Here is a 19,937-nt window from a genome sequence, read left to right on the forward strand (position 1 = left end):
GAGCCAATTGCATCAGTAGAAAAAATTGAAATAGAATTAATGAATAGGAAAATGTCACCAAGGGGAACTATTCAAAATTACATGGCTCACATTCTGTTTTTATGCCACAAGTATGATTCAGAAATGTCTGAGAAAAGAAAAATACGCTACATTTTACGCTCAAGATGTTTCCCAAGTATTCAAAATGATTGACTTGTTCTAATCACACACCATACCATGGCTTTGTACAAGTGAGCAGTGATGTCACTTCTAGGGATTTATCAAGCCCAAAGGGATAAATTATTTTCAGGGAATTCTAGGAATAAATTGATAAATATACATAAATCATTTAGTTATTTATGATAGAAAATTTGTTTTTTTTTAGTGTAAAAATTCATTTTAATAAGTGAAAGGTGGGAATCAAGTCTGGATAAAATATATGTGCACATATGGGATTGTCAAAAGTGAAGCTGAGCAGCCTCGGTCATATATATATAATAACCCTTAAAAATGGGACAGAATTAAGATGGCATCTCATCCATACATATGATACTGCAAAATCAAATTATGAGATGAATAACATGTTCAAGATAAGACAAGCAACTGCCACAGAAAGCTTGGATAGTCCCGAAATATTAGACATCCATAAAGATTTCATACTTAGATGAAACTGTAAGGAATGGAAGATAAGATTCTTATATTCTTCACAACTTTACAATTCTGAATAGATGCAGTTTTGGTTAGAGCCCACTCTTGTCAAACATTCCTTTTCTATTAAATCGATCAAATATGAAGGGAAAAGCTAACCTTTACTTTCAGAAATAGAATTGGAAGAAATTAAAATAGAGTCAGGGAAATGCAATAAAATATTGCTATAGAATATTAATAGAGAACTAATGGAATGAAAACTCATGTAGCCTATGCAAAACATTTGAAAATGATATTTTATCATCATAATCATCATGCAAATGAATGTGAAGAATGAATTAATGGAATTAAAGCATGCAGTAAACATATATGGAACGATCAATATATATATATATATATATATATATATATATATATATATATATAATTTGATAAGTAATTTTATGGAGGACTTTGTCAATTTCAAGTATTACTTCAACTTATTTATCATTATCATAAGAACTCAGTCCAATATATAAAATTTCAATTAAACTCGCACTTACTAATAAACTTTCCTTCCAAAATTGAGAAATTTCAATTTCAATTTAATTATCAAGAATACTGTTGAATTATAATGTATTGGACAATGCTATTCCTTGTCGATCTCTCATTAATATATAGAAAATTTCAAACTATTTTTAAATATTAATATTTATGAAATTTGAAATTATATTTAAGAAATTTCAAACAATTTACGACAAAGGAGAGATCAAGCTACTTCAAATACTTAGCACATCACTGTAAAAAGTGAAATCGCATCAAGTCTGTGCTCAGATGAGTTCAAAATGTCAAGAAGTTAAAAACTAATAATCAAAAAGGATAATAACCTAAAAAATAATATTTATCAATATATAAATATTAAAAATATTCTAAATAAATATTAATATTAGAGAAGAAAAACTAATAATAATTTTTTCGCCAAGTGTTCAAAGACTCACTGAGCCGCTACAGTTACTCTGCGCATTCCCTGCTTGGTGGTGTTTAAAGATGTCATGATGGTAGTGATGATGATGATGATGATGATGATGTCACAGTATGATGATGTCCAGGTGATTTTGTGGTGCGGTGAGAAGCATTGTGTGATCTGTACCAATACCACTTATTATTGGCGCTGCTAGCTCTATTCAAGTGTTGAAACTGCAATAAATCATTTAAGAAATTCATTTCAATACCATGCATACAAATTTCCAATAGTCTTACAACTTTATTGGGAGAATAATCTTGACTGATATCTTATTTATTGAGAAGAATTTCCATGCTTTACATGCTAAATCATATACAGAGTGAGTCATATGTATGGGAACCCTTCAATAAGTTGGAGACTGTTGTAGATATAATACTGTTACTTTCAGGATAAGTTATCGGTTAAATACTTTACCTTTTGACATACAACTGAATACATGCATACAAAACCCCTCATAAGGGGGTGACTTAGGGGTTGTAATTCGAATATTTTAAATGTGAGCACTCATTGTATGATACATCATTTTAAAGGCCTTTTTAAAACAAGAAAAGCTGCATCAACAAAAATGTTCTATGATACATAGAATATCCAAAATGGCGGCTGATTGAAGTTTTAGTTTTTAATGAAATGAGGGGTTGTAACTCAAATATTTTAAATGTAAACACCCATTGTGTGGTAAGTTTACATAGTTTAAAGGCCTTTTTGAAACAAGAAAGATGAAATCAATAAAAATGTTCCATATATGATACTTTTATCCAAAATGGCGTCTGATTGAAGTTTTAGTTTTGAAATGATTGGTAGAGTATGGTAATGAAAATTAAAACAACACTTATTTGAATGAATAACGAAATACATTAAAAAACAGGTTTTTTATTAAGTAATCTGTTTACTTGATAAACTAAATAAGTTACTAGTTGATCTGTTTCATTTCAAAAGATGCTCGAAATACCCTCCTTCTCTCGTTTGACAGTGTGCCAGTCTGTCATGAATGTAAATAACATGTAAATAGTAGTATGCAAAATGGAATTTAAATAGTAGTTAACAGATCACTAAGTAAATAACCAGTTTTCAATGTATTTCGTTATTCATTCAAAATAGTGTTGTTTTAAGTTTCATTACTTTACCAATCATTTCTTCAAAAACTAAAACTTCAATCAGCCGCCATTTTGGATAAAAGTATCATGGAACATTTTCATTAATGTCATCTTTTTTGTTTTAAAAATGAATTTAAAATTATGTTGTATTTTCTGTTGTATGTGAATGACCTACTCAAAATAAACCTACAAGATTGCACTACTCTGTCTTTTGCAGATGTATTTACTGTATTGATCTTCAGTTGCAAAATCTGGGAATAAACCTTTAATATAGCAAATAGGAACCTAATTACAGTTAAAAAACGGTTGCAAGACTATATATCTTGACTTTAAATGCTGATAAAACTAAGTACGCTTCTTCACGTCACTTCTTCACCCAATAATATAACTGGACAACCAGCAACTGATTTGAGTCTTACAATAGGAACAGCAAATAATCGCAATGAAAACATTACAGATAATACAGAAGTTCATAAAACATTAGAAAGGGTGCAAACAATTAAATATATGGGTATACTACTGGATCAACATATAAAATGGAACAAACACATTGATTATTTATGCTCAAAGCTGAAATACCTAATTTACATTTTTTACCAAATAAATAAAATAAAAAACTTAGACATAATACGAAAAATTTACTTTGCATAATAATGTTAAATCACTATTTCAATACATTATTGAAGTATGGGGAGGCGCATATGATACGCATTTAAAAAATATATTTATCCTACAAAAACATATTATAAGAGCAGCATTAGGAAGGCCACGACTCTGAAATACCTAATTTACATTTTTTACCAAATAAATAAAATAAAAAACTTAGACATAATACGAAAAATTTACTTTGCATAATAATGTTAAATCACTATTTCAATACATTATTGAAGTATGGGGAGGCGCATATGATACGCATTTAAAAAATATATTTATCTTACAAAAACATATTATAAGAGCAGCATTAGGAAGGCCACGACTCTACTCTAGTAGGGAAATCTTTCTTGAATTTAGGGTTCCGACAATAAGACAGAATTATATGAAAAACATCATAGCCTAGTCCATATCAATAAAAATAAAACTAGTTTTGCTACACACATTTCACGCCATAATACACGTCCTAACAATACATTTAACACAGAACTCATCAAGCTAATCATATGCAGGCATCAATTTCAATATTATTGTAACTACATTATAAAAGAAATTCCAAATGATTTTATATATGAAAAATAACACGCGATTCAATTAAAAGTGTAGAATATTGGATTCACTAAAATGTATTCTTAAAACTAGTGGTATAAGATATAATGTTGTATACAAAAAGAATTGTTACTAAAAACAGTGAGCGATGGGTATGCATACTCTTGAAGCAGTCATGTAATTGTCCCAAGTCACATTACAGCAACTTATTTTTATTGTATCAGTTCATTTGTGTTTCTTTGTAGAAGATCCACTGTCATGATGGCCTCAACACGTCACACTCATTAATCACAGTAAAGTTCATCATAGTATATTATCTAGTATTCTCAATTTCTTTTTGGCTCTGAGCCTGTGCGATTTTTTGTATAAATAGGTATAGCTTCATTGGCATTATTAAATTTTTAGCATTCTTATTTCTTCTTTAGCATTATTGATTGTATATTAATTCATACTGACCTGAATTGAAGCAGAATAAGTAAACTGCAACTCACTGCCAACACACAAGAAATCTCATGTTGGCTGTGCCAAATATTACATTGCTGCACTTAAGATACAATCAATGTTATTTATATTGTATTGTAAAAATATGTATTTGTTATTTTTGGCAATAAATTCAATTCAATTCAATGTACCATACAATGGGTGTTTACATTTAAAATATTCGAGTTACAACCCCTAGTCACCTCCTTATGAGGGGTTGAAATTCAGTTGTATGTCAAAAGGTAGAGTATTTTATCAATAACTTATCCTGCAAATTACAGTATTATATCTACAACTGTCTTCAATTTATTGAAGGGTTCCCATACATATGATTCACTCTGTATAATGCTTCTCAAATGCTATTCAATTAAGTTCTGAAAGAGAGAAGGTTGCCTAACGACTGGAAAAGAGGATAATCATCCTTTTCAAAAAAGGTCAGATATTAATAGCTACAGACCCATAACTTTGACTTCGAATATGTATAAAATTTTCGCCACTATAATAAAGCAAGAATAATAAACAACATTTACGAGAATCATCTCACAGAACAGGCTGACTTAAGATCAGGAACTCATCAACCAAACGCCAATTAACTAATAGAAAAGAGCTTGGAATATAGGATTCCTGTATACCTGGGATTTGTAGATTTCCATAAAGCTTTTGACAGTGTTAATCACTGCGAAATGTGAAAAGCCTTGGAAGAGTCAGGTGTTGAGAGAAGCTACATATATAGAAGTACTGAGAAGATTACATGATAATAATGAAGTCTACATTGAATTGGAAAGAAAAGGTCGGAGTTGGCAGAGGTCTAAAGCAGGGATGCCTACTATCCCCGATTATCTTCAATTGTTGTTTGGAGTATGCTTTCCGACGACTGAAATGGGATCATAGAGGTATATGCATAAATAGTTATCAACTTATCAACTGTCAAATCTACGGTTTGCTGATGATGTGATGCTTGTATCACGTTGTTCTGAGTATATGAAAATCATGCTCAATGAGCTTATAGAAGTTGGTAAAAGCATAGGACTCAATCTAAATGCAAGCAAGACAAGGCTGTTGACAAACTCCTTGAAATAGCTTGTGGAGAGATAGACTATGTGGAGGAGTACATTTACTTGAGTCAGCTGATTTCATTTGAAAACCGTGGAGCAAAAGAGATGAACCACAGAATAAAAAAGGGTTCGCAAGAGTATTGGTCTCTTGAACATGTTTTCAAGGGAAACTTCCCCAACGAATTAAAAAGCAAAAGCATTGAGGAAATGTGTGTACCCATCAATTTTGTATGGAACTCAGACCGTCACTCACAGCTCTACTAGACAGGAGACTGGAGACAACCCAAACAAGGATGACAAGGAGCATTCTTGGTCTGCGCCTGCACCAGGGATTAGGAACACCGGAATTTTGAGACAGGTCAAGGTGGAGTATCTGCAGAAAGAAGCGCACCTCATCAAATAAAGATGGGACGCAAGAATGTGAGCAGAGCAGTGGGTGAAGATTTGCACTGAGTGGATACTGCGTGACTGTACCAGAGGAAGGGGACGTCCAGCTTATCGATTGAGGGACGAGATGGCACAGCACGTGGGAGATATGTGGCTAATCATAGCCACAGATAGAGAAAGATGGAAGAAGATAATCGACAAGTTATAACAAACTGTATGTAAATAAATTTTGTATTTTGTTATTTTGCCAACTATTATTTACCTCGTGTGGGGGGCTTTTGTTATGTATAAAATTATCCATTCCATGCCATTTCATATAGCATCCTGGCCTGGGGAGGGGCCTCATCGGCTACCTTGGAGCCCCTGGCAGTAGCACAGCATGCAATTATTAAAAACTGCCTGAACAGGGATAGTCGATACCCAACGGAGTTAGTTTACTAGGAATTCCATGTATTGTATATCAGACAGATTTATATTAGGGTTTTAGTAATTTTCATCTGGCATAATAAAAACACAATTTTCACTTTATCAAACCACATTTACAATACCAGACACCAAAATAACATTGGCATTGTGCAGCTACGCCTGCTAAATAATATTACCAGGACTAACAGCCACTATCTATGTCACATTCTGTACAGGAATATCCCAAACCATCTGAAGCAAATGGAAAATGTTATCAGCATTAACACCTTTAAATGCTACCTTAAAAGGTAGCTTTATGAAATTGGTAGGGACGCCGCATCGCGGCTCATCCAATCCGCCTATATCCATTGAAGATCACCCCTGGTTGTGAGTGTTCGTCTGGATATACAGGACTGTATGTCTCTTAAAATTATTCAGTTCGTACTACATTTTTTTACTTTTTTCAATACCATAATATATATATATATATATTTTTTTTAATACTACATAAATTGGGTTCTCCACATCCTCTAAAGATGCTTTTTCATTTATTTACTCTACTATACTTATTCTATTGTTTTCTGTTGTTTTTCTATTGTAAATAACTAATTATAACTGTCAGTTGTTATAATGCAGTTCACGGTGCTCATTCCCCCACACCCAGACTTGTTGTCTTTGTGGGGAATATTCACTATTTATATAATATTTCTGCTGCTGTATTACTTTTTTGTGAATAAAGATCATTTGATTTGATTTAAATTCCCTTCGTACTGCATGAATGCACAAGATAAACAAGATAATCTGGAAAACATTGTAAAATCAGCTTTATGGCCATACCAAGTTTCAAAGCTTTATCTTAAATACAATTGGAATTGAAAATTCAATATTAATGTTTAAATGGTGAAGTGATAATGTATGCAGCACGAAAACAAGTAACTTCTCCGCCATTCCCTAACCAATCCCGACAAACAAGGCATCCCTGAATTCCTGATAAAACTTGCCAACTCCTCCGTTTCATTCAATAATGAATGAATCATTATTAGCCATAACCAGCAGCAATATCTGAGACAATTTTTATAAGTCTATTGAATCCATTGAACTAGTCCATTTCTTCCTGTTTGTGTTAATGGCTAGCAGAGCAGGAGTTTAGGCTCATACTACACCAGGGAAACAGTCATGACACATATGTATTTGTGTTATAACACCAATTTGGTTCAATTCCCTGTGGTAATTTTCATTCACCAGTGGTGTCCCTAGTGTGATAAGCACCATATGGGATTGGCTTGAACACTAGTAAAAACCCAATAATCAATAAATGAAACACTATACCTGATGTAGTGATCCAGTCGTCTCGCATTTTGCAAGAAAGCTAGGCCAAGTGAGGGGAGCCATGGTTGTCCTTCTTGAGCCCTTTATGCTGGTAGAACAAAATTGATATTCTCCAAGGAACTTGCCGGTCGGCATTATTAATTGGTGCTGTGGTAGCATGAACCTTGCGCCTCGCACAATCCAGCAGCACTCATCCATGTCCAAGTCCTACGCCTCCAGCCTGTTTAAACAACAATAATTTTATCCCATGAGGCCAAAATCAACAATTAATTCAAAGTCAAATCCTGATATTGCCAAGTATTGCGAGTGGCGCTGGTAGGGTTGAAGCGCTGTACTCGAACTGGATAAGAAGTTCATTAGATCTATTGGGGTTTTGAAAACGAGACGGAGCCGCCAAAACCAATGGATGGGCAGGTAGATAATAGAATGATGTTCTATCGATCCTTACGTGGTTGCCTATTGTTATCAAATTTCGAAATTTTCATGATCTATTGTAAGGGTTTCCACTCTGGGAAATATATTGGTGGACCAGTATGGTTACTTGAAGGCAATTTCAGTTGTAAACCTGTAGTAGCCTACAGTGATTGGATAAACACACATTACTATCGATAAGTAAAAATTTAGTCAAACTAAGACCGTATAGTACACAAGTTATAAGGAGATTAATATTAATCAAGCTGTGTATAGACTTACATGCCACGAACAGACGCCGTACTCTTCCCTTCAGCTGATGATATATGATTATCATATTGTATGCATATATTAAATTATATCATCAGCTGATGAATACCGTACGTGGTGTGTAAAGCCCACATCGATTTTTGGGCGTACATTTGTTCGCCGTTCTTATAAATTCTATGAAATTGAATGGAACTTGATTAACACATGAGACATCATATGTTTGCCAAATTTTGTTCAATCTAATAGTATTTAAAAGGACGCCAAAAAATCGTTCGCTCAATAATTATTGAATTGTATGTATCCCAAGTTGGTTTGTATACAGCTTGTGAGCAAGTTGAGTTCCATCAAATGAACCACTGCGAATAATAAGATTACAAGTACTAGATCACTGATTTAGATTCAATATTGTACAAAATAGGCTACAATTAACAGATGTAAGGTGCAAAATAATAGATAAGTTGATGTCAGCTAGAAGTACCTTCAAGAAACCAGAAGGCTAGAAGAAACTAATGAGGGCAATGAAGCGGAATCAGAGGATAATAGAGTATGAGAGTAGGAGGATGAACCTTTTTGGAACAATAGCCCTGTGTACAGGTAGCGCGGCCTCTTCTCCTTTCCATAAACCCCAAAGGCAATTCTGAACATAAATTAAGTATCAAAAATAAATGAATATTCAAACTGATTAATAGGTTACTAAAATTATTTATTAATTATTATTGATTCCTATAAACTCATATTGATTATGAATTCTAATAAAATAATTATTAATTTAATGGTGAACAATCAATCAATTGACTCTAGCTTAATGAATAAACTAATTAGATGAATAATTAACTACCTTCAATGAAATGAAGTAGAAGCAACAATAAAGTCCTTCTCCGTTGAGAACAGTTCCACACTTGAAGCTTCCAGCTCCAAGCTTTGAAGTTTGAGTTTTGTTTTTTCAGGTTGATTTTTACTGGTAGGCCTATTGCAGATTTGACGCCTAGTGAGACCAGACTCCTGAAGTTGAAACTTCAAAGTTCAAGTTGAGACTTCAATCTTTCTGGTTTTCTTCAATATAGTACACGCATGAATGGGCTGTCCGAACCAACTCTGGAAAAAATGATAAATTAAGATCTCCGAATATCAATGAGAATAACTATCCGAGAGTTGAGAATGGAACGCATAAAAATAAAATGAATGTATCATATCAAATCCAAAACGTTATTGAATTTCAAAATAAATAAATACAGAGTTATTCTAAATGATGCACCCATTTCAAAAAATTCATATTACCTCAAGTACTGATGTGGGTGTAAAGATTGTTTATTTTGGATAAGTACTTCAGTGAATATCAATTTTTCAAAATGGTTCCATCATTTAGAATAACTCAACGCCAAAAAATTACAGCATCATATCACCTACAAGGAATCATCCTGTGCGGACGTGGGATTCACTGATATTACACAAATAGAATCATAATTCACTGCCACGAAAGTAATTCTGAATTTTTTAGATAAATAACAACCAAGGAGAACGAGAAAAATAAGTAAGTACCAGCCAGGTGAGGATGAAAGGAGAGAAGAGAAAAAGAGTGTTTAGATTAGAGAGAAAGAAAGAAAATGAGAGAGTAATTGCAGGTGGCAAATATACTACATACTTTAATTATATTAATTATTCGTACAGTATAATGAATGCAAGTTTTATAATATTCATTTTTCCTTTATAAGATTAAAATAACATGATGAATTCATATGTAGACTGAAGAGTTTCACAATAATATTGAGCAAAGAAATATCATGAAATATGCGAAAATTGAGGTATTACTGTAATTTTTTAACATGTGACGGTGAAGTTTGGACCTTAGGGATACGACAGTTCTTGAAATGGAATAGAAATCATCAAGTATTTTTTTCATATTTTATAGATCCATTATCTACATATTTCAACTCACTATTTTCAATTTCAAATAGAATGAACAACATTGAATCGATGCTAGTTTATGTTCATGTTTGTATCTCTTCCTTTCTTCCCTATATCTATAAAAGGCTAAGCCCCTACAGACTGAAATCACACTACAGCCCAAACTACTGAGCCTACAAACTTGAAATTTTGCACAATTGTTTATGATAACCTCAAAACATCCACTAAGACAGGATTTCCAGAAATTTGCCCCCTGAGGGAGCTGGGGCCCCCCAAAAATGTTGTACTTTTTAACCGCTCATTGCACAGTAAAGTCATGAGGAACTTTTTTGTTCAGCTACAAAAAAAACTAGATCTATGCAGAAAAATTCCGACCAGGAGCAGAGAGGGGTCCAGGAGAGGGTATTTTTTGAAAATTTTCATGTAAAACCACACTACAGCTCAAACTAATTGGCCTACAGACTTAAAACTCTGCACAAATATTCTTCAAACATGCTAGACGCGCACTAAGAACGGATTTTGAGATATTTTTTCTATAAGGGTTTCAAAGGATGGAAAAGGATCCTATTTAGTAAGGTTATGAACATGGTAAGGTGAATGCCATATGGAACTGAGATAATTGACAAATGATATTCTAACATATGTTGTAATCATTGGAAAGCTTAAATAATTTTATCAATCAGCTGATCGAATTTAATTTTCCATGGATCGAAAGCGCGAGCTTGCCACGTGTTTGTTCCATTGTTGTATGAGTCTCATACATTTCGATTAGAACAGAGCACAGAGATTTTCTTTGGTTAGGAGTTTGTTGATAATTCTTTTTTCAAATTCAAATTTTATTGCAAACAAAAATCACATTGAAAAATTTCTTAATAGACAACAAGATTACAAAAACAATATGTCAAACATAAACCTACATTATTTTGTAGAATGGCCAGAGGAAGACAAACTTGAGTACTAGCCGTGAGTTCATTCAATATAACTTATGTATATTTGTGTGTTAATATTTTGTGAACAAAAAGTACGAGTTGATGAGAAATGTGAGTAATATATTTTATTTGATCTAAATGGTTATTCATATTGTAGTAGTCGGGGTCACTTCAATCAAAGTTTTTTATTTTGTAGCTAATAAATTTCATACGTATTGATTGTCCATAATGTATCCAGTGTCCATAGTGTAAGTGATTAAACTAATCAAAATTAATGGCTTACTGGTCCTTCATAGAATTTATAGTAATACTGGTGATTGAGCCTGTCTTTTTTCAGTGTCAACTATTAATAATAAAGCTTTATTTACAACTAGCTTACCTGGCGAACTTCGTACCGCCAAAAGTCAATGTATCTCATGTCACACTTCACTTTATTTGGTGAATCATGAAATTTATCTGACAATCAATATTTTCATTTACATCTAAATACGGACTTCCTATGTGCTTAGTCACGCAGCATTCATTATTCCCAAAACATATTCTTCTCAATCAAATGGTAGTAATATCTAACAGTAAAGTGTTGAATTAAAAAAAAAATCGGATAAATTAGTGTTTCAAAGATGAATTCAATGTTTTCATAGTTGTTGATTGTCAAATTGTAAATTATTCTGACATTTTTCAGTAATAATAAATGCAATATGAACAACTCTCTTCCATGAGGTGAATAATTTTTTCCAACATTTTCCGGTTACTCAATGATAGGGGAGGTCTTTGTAAAGACCTCATTATTCTTAAGGAACCTATTATACCTCCTATATTCTTCTAAGGAGCCATTACAGCTGGTACAGCTGGTACCAATCAACTCCAAACTACCGTTGTAATACCAGTAGCCTACACAATTTATCATAGGATGACGTGTTTATTACAGCTGGTAACTTTAGATGCTAAATCATATTATCTCAATATGATCTTGAATCATGATCATCTTTCCGTTCTTCGGTAGCCGCTAGGCCGACAATATCGAAAACATAGGTCTGTAAAATGGATTAATGAATAATCATTATAGCCACCCTATTAAAATTTCTGGTCAGAAACCATCCCCAATATTCACACAACATATTCCCAAAGTTTCATGCCGTTATGTCGAGTATTTTTCAAGTCATAGGGAACAAACACACAAACAGACATTCATTTATATATATATATATATATATATTATATATATATATATATATATATATATATATATATATATAGAAGATAGAAGATTTCATTCGGCTCAAACAAAAGCCTCTCTAAATGGAGATAGAATGATAAGGTTGACAACTTTCAGCTCTGTTGTTTTAACTTTTTTTTTTAAATCACTTTCAAAAAGTTCATGTAGTACCTACTATTTTGTTGGAGACACTTCTGGCGCTATCGTAGTTTCACAACTATTCAGTTCCACACTCCTATCTCTTGCAGTCCTTAACCATATCTATAATAAAATAAAGAGTTGGCTTATACACGTACGGGATAGGAAAATTATGTTTGACGCATCACCACGTCTGAACTACTGGACTAATTAACTTGAAATTTTGTTTATAGGCTAGATTCTTAATTAACCAAGGATAGTTATAGGCCTATTTTAAATTCTTTAGAATTTCATTACGTCAAGTTTTCATATTATCGAGTTTTAAAATAGATCCTTGCTAAGCACAGGTTCCTGCTAGTTAATTCATATATATCAATAAAATATAAAAACGGTACTTGATTATATTTATTTCATTTCAACAAGTGATATAGTGTGAAAGTTATGTAGGGCTTTAGGTAGCAGGCCTACAATGTCAAGTCAACAATCTAGTCAATTATTCTTATATTATTAACAGAAGCTATAAAATCATGGAACACATTTTTTCTTGGTTTGTGAAAGTTGCATTGTTATTTTAGTACAAGCGTCACTTTTGATTGATGGCTCACGGAGAGAGCCTCTTGTTGATTTTGAAATTTATTAAAATTTTAATACAATTTACAACTGAACATTTCAATCACTTACAAGTATTATTTCCATAACGTTTTGTGAAGACTTTAATCAACTTCCTCCCATTGAGCGAAGTACGAAGTTGACTCGAATCTGCATTGAGAGTTTCTACATACAAGCGTCAGAGTTCAGCCTGGAATACAAAAGACATGAACATGAGCATATTTATCTGTTTTTTGATCAATATGAAGACACAATCATAAAATGATTTAGAATGAAAAAAAAACAGGCTTATAGTTCTTACTATTCCATTCCCGAATTTTAATTGAAAATTAGTCCAGGAAAGTTTATTTTTTGATACACAGATGTATTCCATCCAAAAGTAATGACAAAAGAATTTCAGTAGAGTAAATTCATTCAAACAATCTACTCTAGTATTCAGTTAAAAACTTAAAAATAGTGAGAACACTTTGGAAAGTTTGATCCATATTAAAAACACTAACTCACTGAGCACTGAGTATATAGATGGGAATACTGAGAAAGAAAATACAAACATCTAATTTTTGTGAATGTAGTTGGTATATTATTTGATGTAAAACAATTAGTTCCTGAAAAATAACCCCTACTACGATACTCTGTAATTAAGAAAAGCTTGTTGTGGTCGTGCTTGTCGCTCAGATAAGATAAGAGTTGATAGTTTGAGCTCGTCGATACTCCTGTTTGACAAGTAGTAAGCGATTGCTAATTTGAGAGTTTAAAAAACGCAATAGGTTTTTTCAATTTATCAATTCAGTAAAAAATCATGTTAATGTATAATTACACAATGAAAACTCTTAATCATTCTCATTTATTTTTGTTAATACGTACCATTACTTCTTTATTCATTCTAGAATTGCATTTTTGGAAAACTTCTAAACTTTTATCTTGCAAAAACGATCATTTTTATATTCAGGGAGGATAACGAGTGAAAACATAAATCAGGGATTTGAAATAAATCATCCGAATTAGAGTATGAAACGCATAATAAACTTGTGATAGCAGAGATGAATTGAAAATTCCAAGTTCTGAAAGTAGATTAACACTTAACCAAAACACCGGTCTGTGAGACCAGAGGCAAAATTATTTTTTATATAGTGGCAAAATTGTGAATCAAAAATTGCTGTCCGCTCTAATACCTTCTCCCCCACTATTCCTCAACATTCTCCAACAATGCTCGTCAGTCCCCAACTCACGGTTATCAAGTAAACATCAATCTATTAAAAACGTACCGGTCTCAGCGACCGGATCTTTCGGATAACGTTCATTTTTTACCGGTCTAGAATACCGGATGTTTCGACTAACATATATTTTGAGCATTAAATTTTTTTCTAATGTTTTTCTCTTCATTATTTCGGTATTTTATTGACATGTTTTATTTGGAAAACTAATTTTTGTAATTTAGAAAACGTTGGTTTAGGAAACTTGATGACAATGGATGAGTTATCAACCATCGGCATACAAGCCCCAGCCTTTGAAACTTGTATCAATAGGATGCTTCACAATGAAGTGTCACAAAATAAACATTCACTTGACGAAATAGATGATTCCGACCACAATAGTTATTTATGAACTTTTCTTGCTAATAACATATCTGGAGGCTGAAAACGTTTGCTCAAACAAGTTTCTTGGTGGCAATGAAAAAGATTATTATTTTCAATGATTACCTTCCAGTTTTGCTATGACGCCTATATTGATAAAATCTCCATGATTATTGTTCTGAGTAGTAACTGATAGTATATCTTACACGGATTTTTGTAGTGTGTGTGCTCTTACATCCAACATTATACATTTATTACATATCAAGTTTCCAAAATTTTTTCTATTCTTCCATCACTCAATTTGCAACTGAAATGTATATTATACTTTACTATAATTGAAATTCACCAATAATAGTTATTTGTATATCTAGAGTGAAAAGTACGACTTTTTCTCCCTGTGGAAAAAAGTTTGAAGCCCGAGGCGAAGCCGAGGGCAGCAATTTTCCTGAGGGAGAAAAAGTATTTTTCACTCGTGATGTACACAACATTTTTCCTCCATCTACATTTTTTTATAGAAACTGCAAATAAAATCATTCCAATAATTTACGTATTGGTGACAATGATTCCTAACAACATAACCTAAATCTAAAACCTAAAAACCGGTCGTCTGATTGGCACTGCCGATTGCGCTATCTATCGGCAAAAGTTGTAACAATTATATCAGCTGAGCAGCTACCAAAAATGGCTGACTCCAGATCACGCGGTTCAGATTTGAATTGCAGATCAAAAATATTTGTTGGCTGGTATTTTGAATAGAATAAAATATTTTAAAAATTGTATAAATTTTCATTGTCTACTAATATTAAGAATATAATAATTATCATACAAACATATATTTCATGAGTTAATCAAATTTCTGGTTGTGGTATTGAATTCAGTTGACTCAATGACAGACACCTCTATTATGCTTTCTCATCTGAGCTTAGACCTTCTAACCTATTACAATGTAAGTTTCAAAATAGAGATGCTCCCCATGTTATTTAAATGGAGTCACTTTTACTCCCTAGGGAGTTTTTCTGTTTTTTACTACCGAGAGCGAAAAAGTGACACTTTAGTATTAGGTTTCAGGGAGTAAAGTAAGTACTTTAGACAGTAGGTGGAGGAAAAAAAATATTTAAATTCATATTTAATAGAAAATATATCAAATATAACGCTTTAAGCAAGTCCCGGTCTGTGAGACCGGATGTTTCGGTTTAAGTCAGTTCTGACCATGTTTCGGTTAGTGTTAAAAATATTTGATGGGCGGTGATATGTTGAAAGTAGAATGTATAATCTATTAGTTATCATATGAAAATAAAAAGGGACTCATCAATTTGTTGTTACACAATTAAAAACAGTACTCCGGAGGAAAGTACAATATGTAGGTAAATTTGAACAATAAAATTAGCTATTTGTATTATAAAGGGAGCAGTGATGTTTTCTGGCTGGTTTCAGATTCACAACTATAACGACTAGAGTAATAAATTGAAGGCGACCAAATAAAGCTAGAGGTAGAAACATGACCTTCTCGGAATAATTAATCTTGCTTGCCTGATAAGATAATGCAGAGGCCTCTGAATCATTATTATTATCATCAGTGGATTTCTATTTTCGAGGGATAATGAGAAATCCTATAATGTAACAGAATAACTTTTCATTCACTTTTCATTATAGGTCAACTAAAATTATTGAAATGAAATAAATATCCTCAAGTCTAGTAACTTTCCTTATGTTTGATGAAACAGAAAACCCTTCACGTTTATTCTATTATTAATATTATTTTATCAAATAATTTATATTTTTGGATAGGGTACTTGAAGAATTTATTCCATTTCAATAAAATGCTAGTAAAAACTGATATGAGTATTGTTGGTGGGATATGAATAATGAGAACAATATAAATTGTATAATCATTATTTTTGAAACGAACCAATACCTATATTTTTTCTGAAGGTGATGTCAACATGGAAAAGGCTTGTGCGAATATAATGGGAAGAATCATATATATACTATAGCCGGAGCGTTTGAAAACCTCCTGACATCTTATTATATTAAAGCTGCATATACAAAAAATTCACAGCCAATACGGCTGATTGTCACGGACAACCAACCTCAAAATCAGTTAGGGAACGTACTGGAGGCTATGGGAAAACCACCAAATTACTAAAATTTTACCCCCCTGGCCCCCTGGAGACACCCAAATAATTTCGACTCTTGAAATCAGCTTCACACAGAGAATTCGATAGAAGCTTTTTTGTTCAGCTCCCGGAGATGAGCCTATAGCATTAGCTAAATTTCAACCAAATTCAAATGGCGACCCGGGAAATTGAGTTTTCATCGAGAATTTAGAGTTTTCCCAAATACGAAAGATTCTCAGCCAAAACTATAAGATTGCTGTGAAAACTGAATACCAAATCTGTTGCATACTACACTGGAGGCTACAGGAAAACCTCCAGACCTTTCAAATTTTTCCCTCCAGCACCCCTGTACTCATCCAAATATTTGGGACACATTTAAATTTGTTTGCTGCAAAAAATTTATTATAAGCTTTATTGTTCAGCTCGCCAAGTTAAATGGATAGCCATAGCTAAATTTCAACCCCTAGCCAGAGCGCGAAGCACGGAGGCTTCTAATCAACCCTATACAGTCATAATTGGCGATTGGGCGGGCGAAGCCTGCCTCCCAGCCGAAGCGCGAAGCGCGGAGGCTGCTATCCAACCCTATACAGTCATCACCCGCCTCTCAGCCGGAGCACGAAGCGCAGAGGCTGCTATCCAACCCTGTACAGTCATAAAAAAGATCAGTTGAACTGGAGGCTACTGAGCTTGACCTGGATAAAGCACCCGATACCTCCTTAATTGAGGGGAATACGAGTGTGGATGTACCTCCAATAAGGAGTCGTGAAGGTGACATGCGCGTGGTAGAATTGACAAAACAAATTATTGACATGGAGTTACAGATAAAGGAAATGATATCCACAATAAGGACATTGGAGATGGACAACTCAGTGTTACAGGGTAAAATCATAAGTCTGAACACTTTAGCTGAGTTGTATCAGAAGGATGAAAAACAGCTGATAAATGATAATGTTGAGAATACAGAGGGAATATCCAGTCATTGCGGGGGAAGGTCAGGGGATTCCACACACGAAAATAGGAAAGCATTCAAGAGCCTCATTATAGGGGATTCCATGATTAAACACCTGAAATCTGACAATATTGTGAATGATAATACATGTAATGTGAGCTCACCGGGAATTGGTATTGACGATTTGAAGAACTCTTTAAAATTATATAAGGATGTTTATAATGTGGTTTTGCTGAATGTAGGGACTAATGATGCTTGGAATACAAGAACTCCAGACGACCTGGCCATTAAAATGAAAGCTCTTATTAAAATGGCAAGAAATACAATCCAAACAGCTACGCTGGTGATGAGCGGTTTACTGCATAGACGTGACATAGAAATAAGGTATACTGATGCAATAAATGGCGTCATTGAATGGCATTGTGCACAGTCCGATTGCACAATATTTTTGTAGATCCTAATAATTGTTGGTTTTTCGATAGGAACATTGGGCGAGATGGTTTGCATCTTAATAGGAGAGGATCCCGGAAGCTTAGATATCTATTCAACCGTATATTCAGCAGAAATCTGTGCGATCAGCCACTTCTTCAACTTCATCTGATTCGACTTTTTTAGGGGTTCAATCTCAAGTAGAATGATTGATAAGACAGAAGCTCCTAGATTGAGTGTTCTTTTTTGTAATGATCAATCATTGAATAATAAGATTTATGATGTTGAAATGTTGAATTTTAAAGATGAGTATGATATTATATGTTTTACAGAGCACTGGATGAGAGCTGACGAGCTTGAAGTGGCTAGAATCCGTGACTAGAATCTGTCGATGTAGTAAAAACTTATTTTGTTTGTTGATAATATATGTGTATGAATTGGCTCAGTAGTTTTATAGGATTTTATTCTTGATGACACCTAATGTACATTAAATTGTATTTATTGGTGGATTAACGTATTCTATTCTATTCATAAAAAGCGATTGGGCGGGCGAAGCGCGGAGGCTACTAACCCACCCTACTGGTGGTACATTATAACTCGCGAAGCGCGAGTAATAATGGGAGATGACCTACAGCTTTAGATAGTTTCTGAATCATTGGGAAGCGATTATTATATATGAACTTGCGCTTCGCGCTCGGCCCTGCACAACCATTTGGGTGGGTTAGCAGCCTCCACGCTACGTGCTCCAGCTGGGAGGCGGGCTTCACCCGCCCGATCGCCTTTTATGACTGTACTGGGTTGGAAAGCAGCCCCCGCGCTTCGCGCTCCGGCTGGGAGGGGGGCTTCGCCTGCCCAATCACCTTTTATGACTGAATAGTGTTGTGTAGCAAGGTTAATTAGGTTAGGGGTGTTGGGGATAGGTTAGGTAGGATATGTTAGGTTGGGTAGGTTAGGAAGTGGAGATTAGATAAGGTAGTCATCTGCAATGAACCAGAATGGTTTGCTAAAAACCGTGGAATAGGAGAAATCGCTTTAGGTCTTCACAATGTTGATTCTTGGACAGAGCAACTTTTAGCTTTTTTTACAAAAAATATTATTGTTTTTGGTCATAGAAACAAAACTCAAACTTCTATGAACTCAGTGAGTCGAGTATATTATTATTATATTTCAAAAAAAATATCTTGAAATTGACAATTATAGTTTTTTGACTTAGGGAAGCAATAAACAGGCAAACAAAGGCCAGCGAGAACGATTGTATGCAGAAGCTTATATATGCCATTACTATTGCTCTCCTCTGAAAATAGGACAGGTTCTATTTTCTGGCAAGAATTTTTTATCGCCGTTGACAGTCTGAAGAATTACATTTAAAAAGTACATGTTCCAACTATTGGCCGACGTAAAAGTCAACAGTGTGAAGCCAGACTTTGGAACACTGACAAAGATCTATCACCCACACAGACACAAACACACACACACACACATACACTCTGAGTAGATTTTTGCCCACACCTTCTTCTACTAGAATTCCCAGTGTCGCTCTGGGCCGGCTAAACTCAGTCGGCGACTGGGGTGGGCCGCAGCAGGGGACGGGAGTCTTAGTGGGGCGTCCGTCAACCACCCTCATTCGAGTCGGGGGTTGAAACAGGGTCTTGAGTACTTTAGAGAAATGTTTCCCTCTTTTAGGTAAGAGGGGTCGTGCTTTCGCACTGCCAAACAGGGTTGGGCGTGGAGTGAAAGGAGTAGGAACGCTGCGGTGTCTGCAGTGAAGAAAATCTCTGTGACGGGACTAAGTCCTAGTCTTCGGGCACCG

General features: G+C 34.0%; 1 protein-coding gene across 3 annotated transcripts in view; it reads right to left on the reverse strand.

Annotated features, from left to right (window-relative positions):
• Positions 1–19,937, reverse strand: part of LOC111056476 (bone morphogenetic protein receptor type-2) — a 227,279-nt gene that overhangs the window by 98,938 nt on the left and 108,404 nt on the right. For all 3 annotated transcript variants that reach the window (XR_005573289.1, XR_005573290.1, XR_005573288.1), the window contains exons 15-18: positions 13,131–13,248; positions 9,100–9,356; positions 7,581–7,800; positions 1,605–1,803 (exon numbers count right to left, since the gene is read on the reverse strand). The gene's annotated coding sequence lies outside the window, so the exon portion shown is untranslated. The remainder of the gene's footprint in view (positions 1–1,604; positions 1,804–7,580; positions 7,801–9,099; positions 9,357–13,130; positions 13,249–19,937) is intronic.

Source organism: Nilaparvata lugens, chromosome X (assembly GCF_014356525.2).
Source record: "Nilaparvata lugens isolate BPH chromosome X, ASM1435652v1, whole genome shotgun sequence".
Classification (NCBI taxonomy): Eukaryota; Metazoa; Arthropoda; class Insecta; order Hemiptera; family Delphacidae; genus Nilaparvata; species Nilaparvata lugens.